Genomic DNA, 27,649 nt, shown 5'->3' on the forward strand with positions numbered 1-27,649 from the left:
AGAAAGGATTAAATAAGAGGATTCCTCAACTCTGGAAGTATGTCAATCTTTGTGAGATTCTTTTCTTTTCACTATGAATATTGACAATGCACAATTTCTTTTGTTGTTGTTAAAGTAAAACACAGAAATGATGTGCTACATTTTTTTATTTGCATATGACTCAGAAATCGTCTGTATTATAATTTGGTACAAAGACAAACAATTTAATGTATCGGTGTATGGAAAAAATGTCTTGTTTTGGAAACATTTCTAAACAGAACGAAACACATACAAATCTTTGATCTCCGTGTTTAAATTTTAGGGATGAAAATGCAAATTGGGAGAGCCCATTATTAACAATAATTAGGAAGCTATAAATTAAAGTAAACAAATAAAATGTATTAAGTATAGCAAATTCATGGATTGAAGCAGGTTCATTTCTGTAAGGCAGTCTCTCATCCCTTCCATATTCCATAACTATGAGTCAGTACAGTTCATTTTCCATTTCTCATCCTTACAACTTGTGAGAATTTAAAAGCAATCCAAGATGTAATTCTAAAGCCAGTTATATATATATATATATAAAGGTATGAAACTTTCAATTTAACTTATCCAAGCTTATTCACCTTCCTTCTCTAGCACACCTTAAATCTGCCACCTTTTGCTGCTATCAATTCAATATACCCCGTGCCCTCTAAAACATTATCACCAGCTGTCAAAGCTGGCATGAAATAGCTTGCAAGGTTTTTTTTATGTTGATTTTAAGGAATTAGAAGCATTGGGCATGTTATTTATTCCGAGCTTAACTGCAGCAAAATGTAGCTTCTAGCAGCTCAAGAATGCTTCCTTAGTTGTTCTGAGGATGTGCAGCTGGGATACTATAATGTCATAGGTATGAAAGCTGTGCATACTACCCATTGTTAAGAACCTCAGGTAAGTAAACCTACTGTGGAATACATAAAATTCAGTCAGTTAAGACAAATTGGATCACTATCAATATTGGTAATGGCAAACCTAATTCAATAAGCATATATTTTCCAGATTTTAAATCCTTTGAAGTACAATATTTCTAGTTCACCTAGAATTTTGTTTTGCCATTAACAAATTTGAATGTGCATAATTTCCCTCTTTGTATACAGGGAGAAAAGATCAAATTTTGCATTGCGTAAGGTGCCAGGAGCAAACTTCTTGGATGAGTACATTATTATAATGTACTGCAATTTCATTGCAGTTGCATTGCATTGCAATTTCTCAGTATTCGACCACTGCAGAGCATAGTGAGACAATAATTCACTATAGAGCCTGAGGAAGACATGATCACATTTCAGAAAATTATCTTCACCACAGATGCACCACAGAACTTTCACGTTGAATAGCTCAGTAAAAAAAGATGAGGTTTGGACAAGCTCAGAAATGAACTGTTTATATATGAAGTGATTATTCTTCCACATCAATTTTACTGTTAGGTTTCATCTTAGTTTACATCTCATGCTGAATTTCCTAGTATCATTTTCAAAGCCAGAACCAACAGAGCAGGATAAAGAACAGTTACATTCTACTTTTTTTGCAATCTATTTGTATAAAGGAACTTACTTATAGTGATACTGATGATACATAATCCAAAAGCCACATGATCTCTCCAAAAAAAACCAAAAAATATTCAAGAAAATTAGCAATATGAAATGATTTACACCAAACATGTGCTTGATAATCTGTTGTTTCTGATTAAACTTTTTTTTTCAGTCTCAGTTTTCTTTGGTTTCTTCTTAGTTTCACAGATCAGACAAACCCACTCCATGGTAGCAATAGTTTCAGTTGTCCTAGCAAACAGTAGTAGAGTAGAGGGTCAGTGGAAGTTGATCCCACATGTATCCTACTCTCATGCACCTATGTCATCAGGAGCCATCAATACTGTTGATTTTATTAGGTAACTTGTGTCATTTTTGTGATAAAATTTTGCATGTTTCCAACCAATTGAAGAAAGAGATGATATCTCACATCTAAATCTAATTGTTAAAGAGAAGTAAGTTGTTGACGACATGACAGAAATGGCAATTACCCTCTGCTTCTGTTGACTTTCAAGTAAAAGAGGGAACATACAGAGTTAAAAACAACTGCCACTATTGCTCATGCATTTACTGCTACAGTTACTCTGACCTTTCTACTCCTTCACATACAACTATTACTTGAAGGCTTGTTAAAATCAGTGAAGATTTGGTACGTTTGTTATGAAAGTCATGTTATATCCGCCAGCCTTCTTCCACTATCATTCTGCCCCCAAAACCTGACTATGATTCAAAAAATGTTTTGTTTGCTTGTTGGTTTATTTGTTTGTTTCAAGCAGAGGTGGGTCACCTGATTACTACAGAAGAGCAATTCACAGAGTATCTCATATTCTGCCCATACATTAAATGCTTGTTATTTACAAGACCAGCATGACCCCACCAGCACTCTTCTATATTGACCATGATGTTCTTTCAGTATTTGCTCTTTTGTTAATTCTCTAAAAAACTATACAGTGGTTGAGCTTACACAGTGGCTTATAACATGCTGCACTCACACCTGCTCTGAGATAAACAATATATCTACAAAGAGCTGTGAAAATATGTGGTGTTTTTGAAAGAACTCCCCTGTACATATTGCAAAAATTAGTTTTCTCTGTTTTCAAAAGCTAATAAAGAAGTTAATTTCTTAAAATTATCATAAAAAAGAAATGTCACCAATCTACCTCTTGCATACCTGTACATCCTTCCAGTGAAGGACATCCTACTAGCTGCAGAGCCTTCACATAATAATTTCTCACTTCTTAAGTTTAGATTCTTCATGTCTCAAAAGCTTATGAGGTTTTTCTCTGTTTTGAATGTCACAGTGTCAGAGACATTAATCAAAAATGATAGTAATGATTATGTAGCTGGTGAGCAGTTGGACATCATCTGCCATAATGCCTTGCAATGGCACAGTAATATACCATAATTTTGATGTTGATGTGCTGGATAGCAAGTGCATACTGTTTTTAAAGGTATGATATAGAGCTAATAAATAATTTAATTGTATGCTTCAGTTGAGGACAATGATATTTAGAATTCAAAATGCTACAATGAAGAAGATAAAGCTAGTTATTCCAAATCTGTTCTACAAATGCAATGGTTTATATGTGAAGACATTATTTTTCACATACAGCTGTCAACCATGTCAGCATCAGTATTAACCGCTCGATTCCATAAAAAATACAATTTTTAATACAAAAAAGAGCACTTTTTTGAGATAAATTTACATCTGAGGACAGAATTTGTCCCAGTAGATATAAAAGCAAGATGTATTTGCTTCTATACTTGGCAAAAAAAGAAGCAAAAAATTGAGGCTTTGTCATAGCATAAACTCAGCTACTGGATACTGGATCACTTTAATCAGTAAAATAGATTCTATGATTCAAAAACCCTAATTAAATTATTGAATATTTTTCACACAAAATATTATTGAAGTCTAGGATCCAAGTGTTTCCATAAAAAATTTAGTTTTTACATGGATAAAAAATGTCTGCTCTACTTACATGTCTCGTTAACAAATAAATAAATAACCTATAAAACTTATCATGCTTGAAACATTAAAAACATACTTAAAATATCCATATAACATGGAATTGCCAATGATATAGGATTATGTGCTATTTCAGATACAAAGCTGATTGTCATGACGCTTATCAGTATCATGCTTTTATTCTTCTCATCTTGGAGATAGATAGTCCTACTGGTATCTTACAAAGCTGTGTCAGGCAACTTCTTTACTCATTTAACTATCTTAAATGACTTCTGCTTGCTATTTGTCACACTTCTGGTCATTATAAGTACTAAAATACTAAATTAAAAGAATTGAATTTAATGAAATTAGAATAATTTCAAAGTAAAATTTATTTTCCTAATTAATAATATGAATAGAAGATATTTTAATACATTCATAAAAAAAAGCAACTTCAATGGCAATAGTAATAATGCAAATAATAACAATCTCAAGTTGAAAGAAACATGAAAAAAAAAAAAAGACTGGCTAGCAACTTTTTTCAGGCTCTGCTGGCAAAATCAGAGTCCAGATGCTAAGCACTGAAACATACATATTCCAACAGCAGCATCTGGTACTTTGGCAGACTCCATAAGCAATTTTGTTTTACAGCTTTAAAGCTGCTCTAGGTCTATTACATGGTTAATCTGATGGGCTGATTTGTCCTCCTGGATGCCGTATGCCAGCAGCTAGAGATGCAGTTAAAGATCTACTGAAAATTTTGCACTTTGCTACATCTCTCCAATTAAGCTTATGACAGTGAGTGATATGCATTCAAAGAATGCCAAAGAGCTGCCAGGAAAGACCATCAAGATTCAGGGTTGGCTGATGCATTATGAACCAGGTATCTTTTTGAATGAGACCACTGAATATGTAGTAGCTTCTGAAAGTGCTGTTTTTTTAAAATCCTTTTGAATGCGCAGTCATGTACAACAAACTAGAATGCCAGACAAATGTAAAATTCACATCCCAAATAGTTCAGACTAGGGAAATAAGTGGTGTGTCATAGTAAGAAACAATGTGAGATAAAGTGGAGCTCAAGTTTTCTTCTGTATACATGTGTTTTTATAGGCAGAAATAAGCATTCTTTCACGTCATCATCAGTTTCAATAAACATTTCTTGGAAACGAGTTCACAAAGTACAAATTACTTATTTCTAACAACAGCATTCGCTGTGTAACCAAAGCCTTCCAAAAGTAAATAAAAGTAAATAAAAGTGGAACATGAAACCTCAAAACAGAAAGAACTATAATAGAAGGCATTAATATCTTATTCTGGTCTAGGCATGGTAACTTTTTAAAACTTTTTGCCATTACAGAAATGGGTATCTGATGATGGTCAATTAATATTTTCTAAAATACATTTGAAAATGTCTGAATATGTCAAATACCTCTGTTATATATCAGAGGGAGATAGATTTTAACACTTTGAATGAGTCAGTTATTCTGAGTAGCTGTGGAATTAGTTCCACTGTTGTTGACACCAAAAGGAAATTAAAATTTTTACTCTGGACCACTAACAGACTAAATTTTATATTCCAAGCAGTGTTAATTCAGTATTTTCTTAAAATCAAGAGAAGAAATATCTTCAGAGCTGAAGCTCTGACCTAGCTTGTCTCAAAATGAAATTTTTACAAGATATTAACTTTCATTCAACTGTCTTGCACAAGATTTCTGAAAAGTAATTATAGTGCCCTATTCCTTTTAACTACAGACTATTAAAGATCTACTTACTCTTAAATGAGCAAAAGAACTGCAACATGACACCAAAATTGTTCTCAGCTTTATTTAGATTATCAGACTATTTACCACTACGCGGACATTACAATGGGCATTTCCTACTGCTTTCATGTTATTAACTTGAAGCATTTAAGATAGAAATTTTAGATTATGGGCAAAGCTACAGTAACTAGCTACTAGTTATTCATCTAAATATAAAATTGCACATCTTAAAATAATAATAGTAAAAAAGAATAAAATAACCAATGAGGTTCTTTTACTAACAGAAGTTATGTGGAGTGTTTTTCAGCATCTTCATGTCCTGTAGTTATGTTTACTCCCTGCCAGAAAAAGTGGAAACTGGCCAAAGTTCTTCCTATCACTGGGGCTCTGGGATCTTTTTCTTTTGATATTTTCCTAGCTCTGAATAATTCACCAAGTTTATGTTGTAATTTTTCACCCACTGGTGCACTAATACGAGTGTTTCTACTACCTACATTCCTGTTTTCACAAAATTTCTAATATCATGGTATATTTGTGGTTATCTGTGACAAATTCAGCTGAAATTAATCAATAAAACCAAGAGAAAAAATTCTCAAACATTTAGGCCAGTCTGATTTTTTTCTTTTTCTTTTTTTTTCTTTTTTTCTCAGAGATGTGGGTTAAATATAAAGAATGTAAAATTCCTTTAGGACGTGTTGATAAGATAGGGAGATATTTTTATCTACATCTGAAGTTGAATGATTGAATAGTATAATTCAGAATGAATGCCAAATATTTACCAGTATGAAGATCTTCCTACAGTGGTGTGTGAAATAATAGAAGAAAATCTAATCTTCTCTCAGCAACACAAACTACTATCATAAGATTGATAAAACAAAAGATAGAAATCAGAAATTTTGATTAATAATCCTAGTTTTGTATATTTATGAATGGTGCTGTATATTCCATTTTGTACCTTTGAGTAGGCAGCTATTCTTTGTTATATCTCATTCCCTCGTCTTCTGCTCAGGCAGAAGTTTATTTCTCTAACATAATCCTCAATATCTCATGAAACAGGGTTCCACGTTTTGCTAGTGTTTTCAATTAGTGAAGTAATAAAATCTGAATCTTTAGAATTGGAACTTTATTTTTTTTGCAATCTTTAATAACCTTGCAGTTCAGAAGAAATATTCAAAATGAACAAATGAGATGCTTGGGTAAATGTTTAAGCAACTGCAGAAGCTATATGGAATCAGAAGGAAAGGGAAGCAAGAGTTAAGGTGAAGGAAATTTCCATGACACGCATTTCAGAACAGGCACAGCAACAGACATTACGAACAGATAAAGGTTGTGTGTAGAGAGACGTAATATGCCCCCTAAAAATTCTGTGCCTCCCCTCTCTTTCCCTTTCCTCACACTAATCCCAGGTTATGCAATGTTTCTGTACAGTTTCGTAAAGCCTTTTTTTTACCAGACACAGAATATTTAAATTCCCACGGACCCAGCATAAATATAATTTTTAATTCAAGGCTGTTTATGAAATAAGATCACAAACTTAGTTTTACCCAGATGAAATGCTTGAGGTATGCATCACCATTCAGTATTCTAGAACTACACATTTATGAGACGGCAGTGACATTACTCAGGAATCCGAGCATATTTTAAAGGGTTTTACAAAAATAAAAAGTTCAAAAGTCAGATAAATTATGGTTTTCAAGACAACTCTTTCTTAATCCTGGTAAAGTCTTTCTTCATTATTGTACTACTGTAATTCAAGAGACAATAAGATTTTCCACTCTTGTCTTTATTTCACACTGAGAGGATTCTGAGTAGTGAGTGAATCACATGGTTCCTGTCTTTTTTGGAGTTTTCTGTTCAAGTAATGGAGTAAATATACTTCCTCTGAAGATCACAAAGATTTGTTAAATTTTGGTTAGAGAGTGGATTCATTTTTTCTTTCCTTCTTATAAAAATATCAAGACATTGAATTGTTTCCTTTATGAGAAATTCCAGTGATAGAATAAAATCTAAGACCTGAATACTTTGTTGTGATAAGTGTGTTATAATGGAAGACAATTATTAGAATCATAGAATCATAAAGTTATAGAATACTTAGATTTGGAAGGGACCTCTGAAGGCCATCGAGTCCAAATCTCTCGCAATGAACAGGGATATCCACAGCTAGATCAGGTTGCCCAATGCCTTATCCAGCCTCACCATGAAAGACTCCAGGGATGGGGCATCAACCACATCACTGGGCAATCTGTTCTAGTGCCTCACCACCCACACTCTAAAAGATTTTTTCCTTAAATCTAATCCTACATCTAATCTTATATCTAATTCCATAGAACTATATCTATTTTGTCTCACTACAAGAGAAATTCAGCACAGTGCAAATAACCAATGCTCGATCTATGTTGGTGCTGGTTGACTCCAGCACAAGTGTCATTTTAAGGACCCGTTTAAAACTACAGCTTTACCCAAAATTTACTCACACTGACGAAAGGGTACCCTGTACATGCTAGACTCTATTAAGTCTATCCTTCCACACTCCTACCTGCTAGACATCTATAAACTAAGTGCATGACCCACGCTAGTCACCTGAGTGTCTTTTGTTGTAGATGAGGGAACATGGATGGACAAAGTGGGCAGCTCTGGATAAATGTTTAAGAAACTGTGGTAGCAGACTCCCAGGATTTTTATTTCTCAATAATACAAAGGATGAGGTAGAAACATAGAATGGTTTGGGTTGGAAGGGACATTTAAGATCATCTAGTTAGAATCCCCCTGCTGTAGGCAGGGACACACTCCTCTAGACCAGGCTGCTCAAAGACCCATCCAGCCTGGCCTTGAATGCTTCCATGTTGGGGGCATTTACAACCTCTCTGGGCAACATATTCCAGTACCTCCCCACTCTCACAGTAAAGAATTTCTTCCTAGTATCTAGTCTAAATTGACCCTCTTCAGTTTAAAGCCATTTCCCCTTGTCCTGTCACTACATGCCCTTATAAAATTCCCTCCCCAGCTTTCCTGTAGGCCCCTTCAAATGCTGGAAGGCTGCTAGAAAGTCCCCCCTCTGCCTTCCCTTCTCCAGGCTGAAGGGCCCCAACTCTCTCAGCCTTTCCTCACAGGGTAGGTGCTCCAGCCTTCTGATAATCTTCTTGGCCCTCCTCTGGCCCTGTTCCAACAGCTCCATGTCCTTCTTGTGTTGGGGGCTCCAGAACTGAATGCAGTACTCCAGGTGGGGTCTCATGAGAGCAGAGTAGAGGAGTAGAATCACCTCCCTTGACCTGCTGGTCATCCATCTCTTGATGCTACCCAGGTATGGTTGCTCTTCTGGGCTGCAAGCACACATTGCTGGCTCTTGTTAAATCTTTCATCGACCGACACTCCCTAATCCTTCTCCTCAGGGCTGCATTCAAACCATTCTACACCCAGCCCATATCTGTGCTTGGGATTGCCCTGACTCAGGTGCAGGACCTTGCTCTTGGCCTTGTTGACCTTCAGGTTGTCATGGGCCCACCTCTAAAGCTTGCCCAGGTCTGTCCGGATAGCATCCAGAGAGACCAGCGCCCTTCTACATCTTTATCAACGGCAGAGACAGGGAATGGAATTACATGATATTTAATGTCCCTTCCCACCTATTCCCACCCTGTCTATTCTATGATTCTGTGAAGACCTCAGTTAGAATATTCTTAAGTATCTTGTCATTTATTGTTTCATGTCATACTGCACAGTCTTTATGGCAAGGGAAAATTCTCCTGCTGGTTTGATCAGGGTAGCTATTACTTTTATCAGCAACTCCTTCACCATGAGCAGTAGTGTTTTTATAAATTCCTATTGCAAAAAATAGTCAAGCTGTATGAACAGTTATAGTTACAATAGACACTGATACACCAATAATTAAGTCACAGTTACTTGCGCTAATAGGTTTTTACATGAAAAATAATAGAAACTGTTATCCAAAATTAGGTCCTTTGTGTCCCTAATTTTAAGCTTAGATAAAAGCAAATGAAGTCACTAAAATGAATGAAATCATGACATATTCTTCAGTATTACAGTTTCAGTGAGTGTGAATTCTTGCTCTGAACACAAATGACTGATTTACAGTGTCATATTTCTTCCACAAAAGAGCACTGCTTAGCCCACCAGCCTATAAAGAAACTTCTTAGTGTCTTTGCCAAAGAAATTTTTGTGCAGGTCATATGTGAAGAAACTATTGTATATCAAGGACTCCTGCAGGCTGTTCAAACTGTAAGACCTTAATGTCCTTGGCCTGCCTATGACTTACAGGAGGCATAAATATGGCTTGTGGCTTGGATACAGAGATATAGAATGTGCAAACCTCAAATTGTTGGTGAGACAGCGTAATTGGATCAGTAGCAAAAACTCCAATGGTCTATTCATCTGGAAAAAAAAAAGAAAATATATTAAAACAGACACTGATTCATGACACTTGAGTTGCCACATCTAAAAACTTTGATGCTATCAAGTCCAGGTTTTCTTAATGCTTTAGTGATTGAGATAAATATTGTCCATAAAACACTTTGTTAATAAACTAGCAGTTGTAGTGGCACTTACTTCCTCTTCTTTGCAGTTATGCTGTATGCAGTTAACCATAGGGAGAGAAGGGAAACTTCCATAATGTGCCTCTTATCAATCACTGTAGGCATTTTTTAAGATATTCTTCACAGGATATCATAAAATCTTCAATTGTACCACACAGATTTTGCATGCATGTAGAAATTTTAACAAAGAAAGATTTTGAAAAGCTTCTCCACTCACATAGAGCTTCTAGACCACAACACAAAACAGTGGGATTTTTCCCTAAAACTGTCAAGTGAAATATTTTTGTCAGAAAAAATCAGAGATTTCAGGTTGATAATGCATTTTTTTTTTTAAATCAGAGAGTAGCCTAGATAGATAGCTGTCTTTTGGAGCTATCTCTTACTTTGACTAGTAAAGATGATAATCAACACAGTTATTTACCAAAATAAATTAAAGAATGTTTTAATGTGATAAGAATGATTTTCTGTGTTAAGTAACACTTCTTTAATTTTAGTTAATGGTGGCATTTGATAGTCCTTTAAAATCACTGTAATTAATCAAGTATTGTTTTTCACTTATTTTCTTTTTTTTGTTTGTTTACAGGGTTGAATTACTTTTGTCCAGGAGAGACAGTTATACATGAACAACCATTAAATGATGAATTACATTCCTTAAAATAAAGCATCTTTCTTGAATAACAGCAATACAATATAGTGATTTATAGTCTTTCTCGAGGAAATAAAGGTGCAAAGATTAATGAAGGGGGTTTGAGTTCAAGAAAATTTAAAACATGTTTGGAGAGTTCTTAGTATAAGTTCAACTTTGGGAAGTTACATGAGGTTTCCTACAATGCAAAAAAAAAAATATCAGCTTACAATGATGTATGTTTTTAAACTGGCCTCGTATCTAATTTCTATTTTACTCTTAGAAAGATTTGTACTGACAGTATTTTTTAAAAATATGGCAGAAAGAGAAAGTAGGAAAATATCTGGAGGGAACACTTTCTTTTAACTATCTTTAATGTTGTTTATTTTAAAATGCATTAGAAATGGTGAACAGTTTCTATAGTGGACAAACCGATAGACACATTCAATATTCCCTTAGTGTCCACCTAATCTAAATCAATCACATGATAGTGGCAGAGGAAAGCAATGTAAAATCTACAGTTAAGACCTCTGCAAAGTACATGTCAAGATGACAAGAGTGTTGATCTGCGTAGACTAGCATATCACAATGGACACAAGAATGAGCAAAACTTGGGGAGACAGAAAATTCTCAGAAAAGACCAGAGAGTGGGAAAGAAAAAAGTAGCTTAAAGCGAAAATGATCATCAAATGCTCAGAATAGAAAGTATCCAAATTGTCTCAGCCTAACGTTTTATTTGTAATAATGGATGACACTTCATTTTGCTTTCAGACTTCGTATTATATTTGTACACTTTTGCAGTTTCTCAATTTTTTTGGAAATTTAACTTCTGCATACTTACGATTGCACTGCAGTGTAAGAGTACTCAAACTAAATTTAAACAAGTTAGCTCAGGTTACTAATTGCCAAATCTGAGTATAGATACTGCTCCACGGAATTCCACACAGTTCTGCCTGGAATCTGATTCTATCCCATGATCAGATGACTTCTGCTGAGTCCATGAAGAAGTCTTCAAAAGACAATATTTTCCAGCTCTTTTGCAAGGCACTGCTCCAAAAGTTAAATCTGTGGCTTAGATTTGATCCTTCACTTTCTTGTTCTTTCTTATTTGATCAAAGCCATTGTCATGGTTCTTACCAGTATTCCATATCATAACATTATGCTCTAAGCTACTGGTACAGGGAGGCTGGAGCTGCAGCTCCTGCTTCCCAGAATGCTTCAGTTTCCCATGTGGTTTCCAGCTCTGGGAGGAACGAACTGTCATATAAAAATGATAAAGAAACTGGAGAACTGCGGTTCCTGGTTTTCCTGGCTTTCTTTCCTCTTTCCTCTTGATACAGTAAAAATAGGCAAAGTATGTAGATTTCTTTTAGAGATAAACAAAGCTAAGAAACATACAGAAAGAGCAGGAGGAAAGAATAAAGTATTAAAATAATAGACCAAAAATAAGAAAAATAGTTTAATGCCTGGAACTCAAACCTTTATGTTAGAAATTTAGTGTTTTCAGGTTTAATAGAAAAGTTAAATTTTTGATGACCATTTTTTTTTTAAAAAAGCTGACCCAGAGGCAGAAAGAAAGTAAAAATTTCTTCTCTCAGAATTTATAGCCTTTAAGCAAATACAATGTTTGTGGACAATACATTTTAACTTAATGCCGGTGGGTGCTGAATAGGTATCACAAGAATGTAGAATTTCTGAAAAATTGTCAGATTTCAAGAGGATTAGAAGAAAAATTCACCTTCAAATAATGAAATAGTACATCAGCTATAGGTGAGAAATATATGTGTATCTACATGTCTAGATGAATACATATACTAACATATAATATACGTTTTTACATATATCTGCACATATGTAGATATATTCAGTCATTTTTTGTCTTACATTGGATAACATACAATACACTGTCCTATCTTTATTGAAAGACTCTAATACTGGGATTGTTTACAGGTCCACAGGCAGAAACTTCATGGTCTGGATTTTAGCACTGGAATGCTACCACCAGAGAGAGTCATAATCCTTCCTTTCTTTAAATATACATAATCTCAGTCCTAAAATAACACCCTTAATTTTTAATCTGACTCTAAAGACAATAGAATAACCTATATTATGTTCACTGTCTTTCTCACAGCAATCCATTGTTGACCAAGGCCTTTATGTGTGTCTTTATTCTGTATGGGCTCTGAAATCTTCTATGTGGCCAAGAAAGAGTAGCTTGTCTTTTAATCACTTCAGGCTGGGCTATCCCCCAAATGAACTTACCCTAGTAATAAGGGGTTGTTGCATGCAAAAAAAATCTTCACATGTGGACTGTATATAATGTAAGCTCACAGTCAAACTGATTTGCTTGTCTGTAAATCTTTCCTTAGACTTGGTAAAATCCTAGTGGAGCAGACAGTCTCCACACTACTGTGATGATATATGGACTAGATTATCAGTCTTAATCCTATTCAAGTGATCACTTTTACTTTATATTTTAAATGTTTTATAAAGGATAGTAGAAAATTTATTTTGTCACGTTAAAGTAATTGTGTTATTTCTGAAAGAAGAGGTTAGCTCTAATACATTCCCTCTGAGTGCAGAAATCTTGCATGTGAATGCTGCCTCTGGCTGAAGAGAATAAGGCATCTCTAACCTTGATCAGGATAGAAGCAGTCTCAGGCTACCAAGCCCTTAGAAAATCAAAGACGTATGGCAGAATCTATAGTATTCATCTGTCATGGTTTAGTCCAGCAGGCAGCTAAGCACCACATGGTCATCCCATATCCAAGTAAAAAGATGCGGTATATTACTTTATGTTTGTTTTGCATTACTTAACAGCTGACTTAGCCAAAGCCTTCCTGACTAATGGTCATCTGCTGCATCAAGACTGTCATAATCTTGTGAATAACAAGGTGTAAGTAGAAAAGGTGACTAGCTGGAGAAAAAGGACTGAGAAGTCCTTTCAGTAATATAACATTTCATCAGACCTCTGTACTCAGCACTAGTGAGGCCTCACTTTGAGTAATACTGTGTTCAGTTTTGAGCCTCTCACTGCAAGAAAGACACTGAGGCCATGAAGCATGTCCAAAGAAAGGCAATGAAGCTGGTGAAGGATCTGGAGCACGAGACTCATGAGGAATGGCTGAGGGAACTGGGATTGTTTAGTCTGGAGGAGAGGAGACTCAGGGCAGACTTTATCGCTCTCTACAGCTACCTGAAAGGAGGCCGTAGTGAGGTGGGTGCCAGCCTCTTCTCCGAGGTAACTAGTAATAGCATGGAAGGTAATGGTCTTAAGCTGTGCCAGGGGAGGTTCAAGTTGGAATTGGGAAAAAATTATTCTCAGAAAGAATGGTAATACATTGGAACATGTTGCCTAGGAAAGTGGTGCATTTGCTTTTGATGGAGATATTCGAGAAACTTGTAAATGTGGTACTTCGGGACACGATTTACTGGGCAAGGTAGTGATGGGTTGATTGGTGAACTACATGATCTTAGTGGTCTTTTCCAACCTTAATGACTCTTTGATTCTATGATTCTATGTTTCTATGATTCTAGCTTTAGTACATGTTTTCAAATATGTCATTTATAGAATAATAGAATCTCAGAATAATAGAATCATAGAATCATCTAGGTTTATAAAAACCCTCAAGATCACTAAGTTCAAACATCATCTTTACTGAATCTCTTCACTAAGCCATGTCCTTTAGTGCTACATCCACGCATCTCTTAAATACCTCCATGTATGGGAACTGCAGTATTTCTCTGGGCAGCCAGGGAATAAAACATCCATGAATAAATGCTTCCTAATAACTAATCCAAATCACTCTTGGTGCAACTTGAGACTGTTTCCTTACATCCTATCACTTGTCTCCCAAGAAAAAAGCCTGGCACTTTCCTCACTACAACATCCTTTCAGGTAGCTAAAGAGTACAATGAAGCTTCCTCTTTCCCAGACTAAGTAAACCCAGTTTCCTCAGTTGCTTTTTATATGTCCTGTTCTTTAATTCCTTAACAAGTTTCATTACTATTCTCCACACATGCTTGATCAACTCAATATCCTTTCTTGTAGCAAGGTTTCTAAAACAAACAAACAAACAAACGAATACAAGATTCAAGTTGCGATCTCACCAGTGCCATGTACAAAAGAAAAATCGTTTCTACAGTCCTGCTGGTCATGTTATTCCTGGTGCAGGCTAGGAAGATATTGGCCTATTTGGCCACATGAGCACACTGCTGGCTTGTGTTCAGCTGGCTGTCAACCAGTATTCCCAAGTCCTCTTCCGCTGGACAACTTGGCAGCTACTCTTTATCAAGCCTATTCTTGTGCATGTAGTTCTCGTGGCCCAGGTAAAGTATTCAGCATTTAAACTTGTCGAAAGTCATATGACTGAACTTGGCCCATCAATCCAGCCTATCCAGATCCTTCTGCATTCCTACCCTCAAACAGATCAATAGTCACACCTAACTTTGTACTGTCTGTGAACTTACTGAGGGTGCTCCCAATCCCTCATCCTCATCATAAAGTTTAATGAATACAATAATTTGTCTAAAATACAGTAATTTCTCCCAACTTAGACCCTTATGTGTGTAAACAGCTGACAGGAATTAACTGATAATTTACATTATTTAATTTATGTATTAGGTTTAACATCAAGGCATTGATAGGAAGGAGGAGGCTGCAGGGGTGGTGATCTCCCTGAGCAGAGCCCAGCACTGCTCTAAGTCAGAACAGTGCAACTCCAGCTGCTCCAGCAGGGCCCTGCCACTGCCAGAGCTGAGCCATGGGCAACACCAGGTATTCTCTGGGAGAGCAGACAGAAGAGAGTGAAACTGCCACCGGGCAGTAGCCAGGAGAGAGGGGTGAGACCTGGGAGAGCAGCATCCCTGTGGGCACCTGGCTCCACACAGGAGGAGGACGGGAGGCACTCCGGGCACTCAGCAGCAGCTCCCTGCAACCCAGGAGGCCCATGGAGGAGTGGGCTGTCCCCCTGCAGCCCATGGGGGTACCCCCAAACCAGTGGCCCCCCACCCAGACCACATTACATGTAATGGCTCACCCATATAAGACAGCTGAACTGATGGACTTAGTACAGCAGTTTAGACAAAAACCAAGAAAAAGCGTGCCAGTGTGGCTGCTCTGGTTATGGGACATGGAGTCAGAAAGTGTTGTGGTGAATGGACCAGAAATTTCAAAACTGGCATCCATTACCACTCATCCTGCACTCAGGCAGAGACTATATGTCACTGTCCAACATAATGAGGGAAATCATTCACTGATCAAATGGTTAACAACCGCATGCCGTATAGCACAGCCAAATAAGAGTGACATGCTATTAAATACAGGCCTATAATCTTCTATGGAGGACTTGCAAAATTATACTCAAGAATTAGGTAAGAAAGAGGAATAAAAGAGGCTATTTATGAGGATGATTTTGAGAGTCCAGACCTGATAAAATTTTCAGCAAGAATGAGGGATCTCATCCTGCAGCAAGCTCTGCCACATCAGTATTGTATTTTGGCACCCATACTGAACCCTCTAGTGGCCTTGGAGGCCATAACAGAACAGGTGGCAGATCTGAGGGAGACAGAGCACCTATGGGCCAAGTGCAATGTCTGAGTGGTGGTGGACAGGTCTGAGATCCGTCCACCACCACGACCTAGGAGACTGGCCCCTAAAGTAATCCAACCTGGACCCATTAGCGTATCAAGAAAACAGATGTTATATGACCTGATTAGAGTGGGAGTTCAATTTAAAAAGATAGATGGACAGCCTAATCAGGTCTTATTACAACTATGGAAACAATTACCAGACAGTCAAAGATTCCAGTCCTCCCCTAAAAGGGAAGGAATTAGACTCATAGAATGGATTCCTGGAGACATGGAATATAGAAGACTTCACAACCATGTTGAAAATACATAAACTTCCTCAGGCAGCCCCGGCAGTCACAGTTGAGCCATCAAAGGATAAAGACTTGAGGATTGCAGAGCTGATGGCATGATGAGGAGCCAAAATTCCCCAGGACTAAGGTCTCTAGAGGGGACCAGAGACCCTATGTCAAAATAACAATTCATTGGTCCTGAAAGAATGTACAATGGGTTATGGTGCTAGTAGATACTGGGATAGAAACATCAATCATATGTGGTGACCCAAATAAATTCCTGGGCACTAAAGCAATGATAGGTGGGTTCAGGGGGCAGATAATCCCCCGTAACATAAACATGGTTGAAAATGGGGGTTGGGCATCTTCCACCCCAGGATTACAAGGTGTCTATCACTCCAATTCCAGGGTACATATTGGGGATAGACATCTTGTGGGGTTTGACTCCCTAGAACAATGTGGGAGAATTCAGATTAAGGGAAACATGTATTAGCATCCGGGTGGTGCAGACAATTTTAAGGGGTCATGCAAAAACTGAGCCTATTTGCTTGCCACAACCAAGCCAGATCACAAATACAAAGCAATATAGATTCCCAGGTGGGCAAGGTGAAATTACCAAGACTATGCAGGAGCTGAAAAGAGTAGAGATTATTGGACTTGCATACAGCCTATACAACTCCCCCATATGGTCAGTCAGAAAGTCAGATGGTACGTGGTGAATGATGGTAGACTACAGAGAACTAAATAAATTCACGTTACTGATCCATGCAGCAGTACTCAATATCACCTCCCTTATGGATACTTTAAGTAGAGAAATAGAAACATATCACTGCGATCTGGATCTAGCAAATGCATTTTTCAGCATTGTAATTGCTAAGGAATCTCAGTTTGCATTCTTGTAGGAAGGCAGGCAGTGGACTTTTCAAGTCCTACCTCAGGGATATGTGTATTCACCTACTTTTTGTCATAATCTAGTGGCACATGACTTGGCAAATTGGAACAAACCATCTACTGTCAAAATGAACCACTACACTGACGATCTGATGTTAACGTCTGACTCAATCAAGGCATTAGAGAAGGCAGTACTATCGCTAATTACTTATTTACAGGAAAAAGGGTGGGCTATAACCCCACAGAAAGAACCAGTTAAATTGCTGGGTGTTGACTGGTCGGGTAAGACTAAGGTCTTACCCAGCGCAATTATAGATAAGGTCCAAGTGTTCCTGGTTCCTATGACACTGGAGCAGTTGCAGGAGTTCTTGACCATATTAGGATATTGGTGATCCTTTATACCCCACCTAGCACAACTGCTAGAAACTCTATATCAATTAACAAAAAGAGGCCAAGTATGGGACTGTGGTAGAATGAAACAAGAGGTTTTACAGCAGGCAAAAATAGCTGTCAAACAGGCCCAGGTGCTGGGTATATTTGATCCAACTCTTCCAGATGAACTAGATGTGCCTGTAACTCAAGAAGGGTTCTGCTGGGGGTTGTGGCAGTGCCAGAGTTCTATTCAAACTCCAATTGGGTTCTGATCATAGGTTTGGTATGGAACAGAAGAAAGATACAGCGTGGCTGAAAAGCAATTATTGTCTACCTATTCTGCATTGCAGGCAGTAGAACCAATTACTCAGACTGCAGAAGTTATTGTTAAAACAATCTTGCCGATCCAGGGCTGGGTAAAAGATCTAACCCATATTCCTAAGACAGGGGTGGCCCAATCACAAACAGTGGCACACTGTGTCACCTACCTTAGTCAGAGAAGCTGTCTTTCATCGTCTCCACTGAAGGAAGAATTGCAGAAGATACTCAGCTCAATAAAATATTGCTGTGAGACATCCGAGGAAATAATGGTCACTTGCCCAGAGAAGAGTCCCATACAGGAGGGGAAATACCCTATTCCAGATGTTTGGTACACAGATGGATCCAGCAGAGGGAACCCAAGTAAGTGGCAAGTTGTTGCATGCCATCCCTTGACTGAAACAATACGGTTCAAAGAGGGGGATGGACAAAGTAGCCAGTTGGCTGAGCTACGAGCTGTGCTCGAGCTAGGTGACAGCGCAATGAACGTCTGCACAGATAGCTGGGCAGTCTACGAAGGGCTCATGCTCTTGGTATCACAGTGGGCCACTCAGGATTGGATAATCCACACCCAATCTCTCTGGGGCAAAGATATGTGCATTGATAGATGGAATGTGGTTAGGCACAGGACTGTACGAGCGTACCACATCTCCAGACATCAACCTTCACAGTCACCGGACAATGATGAAGCTGACACACTGGCTTGAGATCAATGGCTAGGTGTCTGATCCCTTTTTTCTTGGCTCAAAGCTTGCTTTCTGAGGCATTTTTTTTGTGATAAGACTCTGACTTATCTAGGAGGCAAGTGGTGGGTGTCGCTGTGTGGCAATCAACATCACTTTGTGAACAGTTTTACATTTGAAAGATCAGGAGCGTTTACTGGTGGAAGATCTGGCCTGTGACCAAATAACTCCAGCTTGGCATGGGAGATTGGGGGATGATACCATTGTATCCTGGGAAGGTAAGATACAAGTGGGAGCCTCCCTGCTCCCTCTCATCTGCTGTCAAGGCCCAGAAGATGGGAACAAAGGAGTTCCTGCTGAAGTCCAAAAACCAGAAGCTGTCACTCCAAAGAGAGCTGACTTGATCACTTTGGACTTATAAATAAGTTTGTACTGTCATTGAAAATGTTTTCGTCAACACAACAACACAACCTCTGACAACCCATCACTACTTAAGATCAACGTCTGAACTACAAGCTATGTTGGAATCCCGGTGGTGACTATCTCTCTATTGCTTTCTACAAAGACTCCTTGCCTTTATTTCCTATCTCTTTTCTATCTCCTGTCTTCCCTTCCCCACCTTCCTAAGCAACTAGGATTTGTAATAAACTGGTCAGGCTAACATTTGACCCGTTGTGTCATAATCTCATCACCGGGTATACATATATAAAGGAATCTCCTCTCCCTCCTGTAATTGGAGCAAGACATTAGGAAATACATCAGCAGAAGACATCGCCCACTGACTGCATCAGAAACTACAGCCTGCAGGACAGAAAACCATGTGGGCAGCAGCTAAGGCAGGGGGGGTTGCCCAGTACGGATATTGTCCAAGTATGTCAGTACTATGACGTTTGCTCATGAATGAGACCAAGACCACTGTCAGAAACAATCCCATCTCACTAAAGGACACAACCCCTTACAGTGATGGCAGGTTGATTATGTAGGTCCCCTTCTTTGATCTGAGGGGGCCAGATTTTCCCTAACCTGTGTTGATACAGTGAGTGGGTTGATGCAAGCCTGTCTTGTACCAAGGGCAAACCAAGCCTACACCATTAAAGCACTAACTAGGTTGATGGTGTCATACGGGACTCTTGAGGTCATCAAGAGTGACCAAGGTACACATTTAATGGGTGCAAATGTGCAGAAGTGGGCCAAAGACAACAACACTGAATGTCGGTTTCACCTGCCCTATAATCCAGAAGGAGCAGGCCTAATACAAAGATATAATGGGATCCTGAAGGCTGCTCTGAAGACAGATTCACAGTCTTTGCAGGGGTGGATCTAGAGACTTTATGAAACCCTGCAGGACTTGAATGAAAGATCAAGGGATGGCAGACCCAGTGCTTTAAGAATGTTACAGGCAACTTGGGCCTCCCCACTTACAATACAAATTACAGGCAAAGGCTCCTCGCTCAAGCCACAAGTTAGCATTATGAATAATCTTCTGCTCCCTGCCCCTGAGCACATAGAGCCTGGGAAACATAAGGTAAAGTGGACTTGGAAGGTGCAAGAAGGACAAAAAATGGTGTGGTCTCCTTGCACCTTGGGGGAGATTGTTAGAGGCTGGAGGACTGGTAAACCCTCCAGTAGTTGGTGCATGGCAGCGGAGGTAGTAGCTGACACCCTGATTTTCACTGCAAAGGGGACACTAATCACTCCCATGCGGCAAATTAGAACCCCCTCTTCGGTACCTGATACAGTGATCCAGCCACAGATATCAGGCCAAAGGGTGTGGTATCGAAGGCCAGGACATGCCCTGGTATAGGCGGAGGTTGTCTTTCTTGTTGACTCAAGACCAAAATATGGCCTGTATCCTACTGTGGAGGGTAGACCTATCCCTCTTCATACCTATTAAACATCTGTATTACTTCCCTTGAGGTTATTAAGTTCACAAGACAACCAGTAGGAGCAACACCACACCAGCATGCTCCAGTGTCCAAGAGGAAACATCATGACACCCAGTGGTGGACTGTTGAATATTTGGGAACTGGCAAGCATGAACCTGAACTGCTACTGGTCTTTGTAGAAGATATGCCTCCAGAAGGAACATCAAGTACTGGCCCAACAGAACCACAAAAAAGACTGCCAGTAATTGCCTTCAGTGCCTTAACCTTCTACATTATGGTGGGTATTGTACGCCTGTCATGATGTACATTGTATTTTGAACCACCAAAACAGCAGGAGCTCGCCCTCTACCCGCTCTGTCATTGGTTCATGCTGTGAGGGGATGGAGTGCAGTGGAATAGCCAGGTCACAGCCTGAAACAGTAGGAGAGCATTTGAGTGACTGGAGAGGGGGAACCTAGATCCACCTTTCTCTCTTCCTCTCAGTGGTGCTTCTGGCTGTGATTTCGGAAGCACATAAGCACTCTGAGCCTGCACAGTTAGACCCCACCCCCCCCCCACCACCTTCCAGTGCTCTGGAGTTGGAACAAGAGAAGGTTGCATTCCTGAGCTCACCCTTTCTCTGAGCTGTTGCTGGGAGGGGTCAATTAATTCTTCTTTCTTTGTTATCTTGTTCTATAGCGCCTCTATCTCAAATACAGGCTCTATCATTGCCTTTGTTTGCTCTACAGCAGGTAATGTATCTCTGTTGACTGGGCACTGAGAACCAGAGACAGGCCAAAGATACCATCTTTAAGGGTGAATGGAGAAAGAGAGGACAAGAGGTGGCTTGAGAAGGTGAAAGCTAGTCCAGAAGGGAAGGCATATCCCAGGACAGTGGTAGCTCCGAAAATGGGAACAGAGTGCAACTGGAGGCTCACTGCTGAACAAGGGCAGCACCCTGATGACACAGGATATGCAGAAGGCTTTAGGTGGGAAGTCTTCATCAGTAGCATGACGGGATGGCATGGAGAACACCAGGAGGAGGGGCGTGGTGGTTGGGAGAGCTGGCCATCTGGCCCTGAGCACCTACAGCCTGAGCACTGCACTTCCTGACACCTGGGGGTATCTCCATACAGAGCTGACACCTGGGAAAGCCAAGGTCCACATGGCCCCAGCAGCTCAGAGACAAGAGGCAGAGAGCAGTGTGGCCAAGCTCAGCTTTTCCATCTGTGGCCAGGAGCTGCCTGGCCTCACATCGGGCCCAGGCCCAGTGGCACTACAGGTTCTGTCGGGCCAGTATGGGCACCTTTATCCCTCTCCTCCTTCCCACAGGTGATACACAGGCTACCTCACACAATGACAGTAGGTAGCCAGAGCCCACAGTTGACCCTCCATGGGGACAGGCTGCCGCCACTGCCATGCCCACGTGGCAGCCATCAGGGACAGATAGGGAGTCCCAGGGAGACAAGGTGGAGCAGCTCTGACAGCCCCACCAGCTGCTGGCAAGCAGGCAGCTGACAAGCAGGCAGCTGACAAGCAGGCAGGACAGGATGTGCTGGAGGAGACAGCTGTGCCATCCCCCTGGCAGCAAGGAGAGAGAGAAGCTACTCTCTTCCTGGCTGGCTCTGTGGAGCAGGGTGGCAGTGGCCCATGCAGCTGAGCTACAAGGCCAGGTTGCAGGAGCACTTGCAGCGGGGCCTCTGAGGGCACTGCAGATAAGTGTGCAAAGTAATTTGTTCTTTCTCCTTGCCTTCTCTTGCAGACAAACAATCTGGAAAGCAATGAGACACTGCTTGGCAACAGGGTCCCACAGGAAGACACGGCCCATGTGCCCACCTTGCCACCTCTGCCAGAGCAGGCAGTGGCTCAGGTAGCCTCACCACAGCACATGCCCATAGTGCAGACAACGAGAGCTCCCAGCAGCACCTACAAGTTTCCTGGTCTGCAAACAGCAACCTCTGCCTCCAGTGGCAGAGGAAGGGCAAAGGCCTTTGTGCCCGAGCCCCATGGCCAACAAGAGCTTCTCCCACATGCTTGGAGGACTCCTGATGAATGCCAGCCATGGTGCACTCTGCTCAGGAGGGCACTTGGGTGTCTGTTCAGGGTTTGCTGCTGCTGCTGCATAGTAAGGCAGGAAAAGTAGTGGTGTTGGGCTGCCAGCACCAGGCGATTTCTCAGAGCTGGTCTCTGGCCCTCAAGGAGCTGTGCAGCATCCTGAGCGACTGTCACAGGATGGAGCAGGACAGCACCTCAAGAATTAACCCCCCACACCTCATAGTACATCCTCTCTATAGCTTCAGCTCAGCTGATCTGCTTTCTTTTTTGAATAAAAGATCCATAACATTTTTCTCTCAGTAGAATTTTTTCCTCAGCACTCTTTTCCGCTACGTCCATCTCAGGAGAAAGCCTTCTGCAGGCAATCCAACAAAGGCAGGCAGGCTGAGCTGTAGAAAGAGCCCATGCACCCTGTCCCTTTCATGGTACCTCTAGCACTCCAGCTACTGACCATCTTGGGCCTGAGCTGGTTGAGCTCCAATACGCCCATGTTTCCCTGTGGCGGGGGAATCTCCACTGCCTCCCAGTGCCATGTCATCTCCTCTCCCAGGCCCTGCAACACAGAGGCATCCCTTCCTTGTAGGGCCACTCATGCCTTTGCTAACAGAACCTGTGCTGCAGGGGTGCCTGAGCAGCCTGGGCACCCTGCCCACCCTTGCCCACCTTGGCCCCCAGTCCCCCTCAGCTCATTCTCACAGTGCTGCTCTCTAGAGACTAGCACCAGACTCGGCTTGCAGATGATGTCTCTTGCACTGAAACAGCACTGTAATCACAAGTTGTGCTAAGCAAGTTGTGGCCTGTGGAGTCAGTATTGTCCCTGCTCCACCACACTTCTTTACCATTTATACCAACTGTCTCATAAATACCAATGTTTACTAGATAGGGATGCTTCTTGCTGATGGATCAGCTTCTTCAGAATCTTGTTTTGAGGCAATATCTGTCCATAGAGTGTTGCAGCATTGGTCAGGAAAAGCCCTGAGAGCCCTGCACCAGTAGTGGTATCAGCACTGCTGAAAGGAGGCTGTCTGCCTGGAGACCCTCCAACTTCTTTCCCACCCATCTGTGTGGTTTGAGTCAAGCACACTGAAAATTTCAGTGCTGCTGTAGATTTGTACTGTTTTAGCTAATACTTGCATGCCTTGTATTGCACTGCTATGCAGATGTGTATGGATGGGATCAGGAAAGCCAGGGCACAGAAGGAACTGAACTTGGCAAGAGATGTGAGGAATAACGAGAAGGGATTCTATAGGTACGTTCGTCAGGAGTGAAAGGCCAAGGAGAGTGTGCCCCTCTGATTAATGAAAAGGGAGAAGTGACAACAGCAGTCATAGGAAAGGCTGAGGTTCTCCACAAGCTCTTTGCCCATCTTCCCTGGCAGTCAAGCAACCTGTGTCTCTCAAGTCACTGAGCCTACAGGTGGTGGCTGAAGAGCAAACTCCCTCCCACTGTCAGCAAAGAGCAGGTTCCAGACCACATGATAACTCTAACATATACAAACCTATGGGCCACAATGACACACATCCCAGACCTCTGAAGCAACCGGCAGATGTTTTTTGCCAAGCCACTCTGCACAGTATTTGAAAACACATGGCTGTCAAACACAGTCTCCGTGACTGCAAAGAGAAACATCTCTCCTGAGTTTATGAAGGGTAAAAAGGAAGGCCACTGAGCCTCACTTGCCTCTGTGCCTGAGAACATCATGGAACAGATCCCCCTGGAAGCAAAGTTAGGGCGCATGCAAGATGGGGAGGTGATTTGAGACAGCTATCACAGTTTCAACAAGGGCACATCGCACCTGATCAGTCTGGTGGCCCTCTACAATGGAGTGACTGCATCAGACAATAAGGGAAGATGGGCAGCCTTCTGTAAGGCCTTTGACACAGTTATGCATGACATTCTATCTGTGAATGACAGAAATAGGATTTAAAGGCCACACTGGTTAATGCACTGTGGGGCCTTGCTGCCCAAGTCCAGCCCTGAGGAAAGGCCTGGGGCCCCTCACAAACCTGTCAAGGAAGCAAAGCTCACTCTCTTGGGCTCCCCGCACACCTTCTGTCTCTCATTTCCTCACACCTACAAAGGCTTCACAGTCTGTTGCCTCTTGTTCTCGCTCTGCATTTCCAGACCCCTGCACTGTACCTTCCTCAGGCCTGGACAGTCTTTGTGGAGGAAAAACAACAAAGCCCTGATTTTGAGGGTTCTGTCTCCAGGAAGAGATCCTGGGAGAAAGAAAGAGCCAAGGGTACAGCCTCTCTTTCCCTGTCTGTAGCCTCTGTGCTCCTCCACCTCCTCCAGATATGGCTCTTTCAACATTAGAAGACAGGTTAACATCCCAGTATATATCACTAAGAGACAGGCTGCCAAACCTATCTCTATCCAAGGACAAGCAGCTATCCAGAAATAATGGCTGAGTTCTGAGTGAGTAAATGTTATAATTTTGGTACCTACAAATTACTTATAATAGGCATTCTCCTACTGAGCATGCATCAGTGAAGAAGGTTCATCTAGAAGATGAGCGAGGAAGACCATTGGATGAAGTAAAAAGGCTGTTGACTGGACTGTCACAATGCTAAAAGGATGCTAGATGGTCAAAGAGACCATGGAATAGAAGACTGGAAACCTCATAAATCATTACCTGAGATAGGCATGTATATGTTAATTGTCTATTGTGTAATTGATGAATATGTACTATCTGTGTAAATATAGTCTGTTGGAAGCTGTAAATCTACCAAAAAGTGTGGCCATTTTATATTGTAGAAAACATCAGAAAGTTAACAGTGTACAGGAAATTGGAAATAAGGTGGCGGATCAGGTGGCAAAATAGGCAGCTGAAAAAAAAAGAAAAGAAATTGGTTGGCCAGAAGCCTTTTCTTGTAGAACAAATAAGGTGAGAGAAGTTACACGAGTATTACTAAATGAAGTAATACCCTGATTTGGAGTACCCACCATGATATCATCAGATGGGGGCACTCATTTCTGCGAGCCAGTGGTACAACAGGTCAGCAAGACATTGGGAATTGATTGGTACATGCCTTATTGACCACAAGCAAGTGTACAGGTAGAAAAGATGAATAATTTGATAAAACAGCAAATATCAAAAATTCGTCAGGAATCTAAATTATACTGGTATCAAGCCCTCCCCATTGCCTTGATGAGAATTAGGTCAAAACCAAGATCTAAACAAAGTTTCAGTCCATTTGAAATTCTGTACAGAGAGCAATGGACATCCAAATCCGTGAGACCAATGATTCTGAAGTTTACTTGTGCACTTGTGATGAGTATATTGACCCGTGTTGCTGCCTTTGCCCTAGGGTGGCCAATTGTGCACATTACCCAAAAACAAAGTGGCACAGACTTCCGCAATGCCACTCCAGATGGAGTGAGTTGTATTTGGTATAGAGGGAACCCACCTAATGGTACATATGGGGGCAAGTGGTTTGTGTCATGTGACTTGATAGCCAAGATTACAGTGAAAGGAGATGAGAATGTTACATGCTGTGCTTACAAAGGATTGGGTACCCCTCCATGTGTAAAGGTTAAGAATGCTACAGGTGTAAAATTGACAAATGGAAACTATGAATTTGGAACGCATTCCTCATGGGAAGCAATAACATAGATGGTACACTCGGTAGGAGGGGTAAACACAATCACAAAACTGAATCAGAAACCCATCATGAGAACTGAAAAGATCCAACGATTACCCTCAACTTGTATCAATGTGGCCCAACAACAACAAAAACACATTCTACGATTTAACATTACGTTCCCGAAAACTCCATCCTGAAGAACTAATAGAGCATGATATTATAACTTTGATGGAAGGATTTGGAACTGGTATAGGTATATTAAACTCAGTAGATCTAGAAAAAAAAAAATAAAAAATAGGATGGGGCAAACAGGATTTGATGTAGGATAGTCCATCATGATACAAGCAGATTGGATGCCCACAACTCTGATTCCACAATTTAATGCCCTGAAGTATAATGACCAGTTTTAGCAATTATTTAACCAAACTATAATTGCTTCTCTAGAAACTGACAAGACTATTGCTGGTCTGTTCAACCAGACTGTACGTACTATCCAGACTATTTATCAGATTCAACGAAAGAACAAGGTTCAGTCTTATCTAAGGAGTAATAATGAATGGATGTGGAGACTATTGTTTGGAAGGTGGATTAACCAGAATCACTGGCTCAAGACCTATCCACAATATGTGAAATGTGCAGATCGTTGGTGCATAGGGAAGATTATTTACTATAACGTGACTAAACCTGAAATAATGTGTAAGTACATAACTCTGCCCTCACTGTTTTTACATTAATATTGGATCCCTCAATTTCAAGGCAATTTTGTAGACTCACAGAATAGGACTCACGATTTAACCTTATGCAAGCCAACGATAGATGGGATGATTTGTAGCCAGCAGTCTGCCCAACAGGAGCTGTGTTACCTATAACAGACTATCAGTATAGGCAAATGGAGCATTTTCCTGTTACTGAATTAGAGATGTTTATCAAAATTCATGCCGGACACATATGCATATTAACCAATGATAAAAGTGTAGAGTGTACAAGAATTTGGATTGCAAACACCTTTTATAGGGTGCTTGAAAAACCTAACTCATTTGTTTTGAAAAAACACTACCTACTCTTTCTTGGCAACAACAGAAGATCAGCTTGCCTTATTTTGTTGTTATGAATCTATGAGTGTAAACAAGATTGGGATTCCATTGGATAAAATAAACCATGAATCAGATGAAATCATTTAAAGAGTACATTCCCAAGCCCATACAGGAGCTAAAATACACATCTCTGGTTGCCAGGAACTCCCATATATTTGGTGTTGCACTTCCTCAATGGGAAGACAGCAGCTAATCCATGGGTGTCTAGCCTTCTGGTTTGCCTGGGACACTCTGTGTGAAGAGGGGTTGCCTTGGTTTCCCACAAACCAAGGCATCACTCTGGTTCGATGGCCATGACAGCAGTTCTCAGGGAGCTCTCAAGCTGCTGATCAGAGATTTTGGATCAAGTATTACTCTTCCTGTGCTTCATCCTTGAGAGCAGCTGTACACATATGTGCGTACTGCCTAAAGACAATGGCATGAGTAAGTTACTGACATGTTTCAGGGTTTTACTAAACTTAAACTCAGGGATAAATTTGACCTGACATAACTCCTC

Source organism: Numida meleagris, chromosome Z (genome assembly GCF_002078875.1).
Source record: "Numida meleagris isolate 19003 breed g44 Domestic line chromosome Z, NumMel1.0, whole genome shotgun sequence".
Taxonomy (NCBI): Eukaryota; Metazoa; Chordata; class Aves; order Galliformes; family Numididae; genus Numida; species Numida meleagris.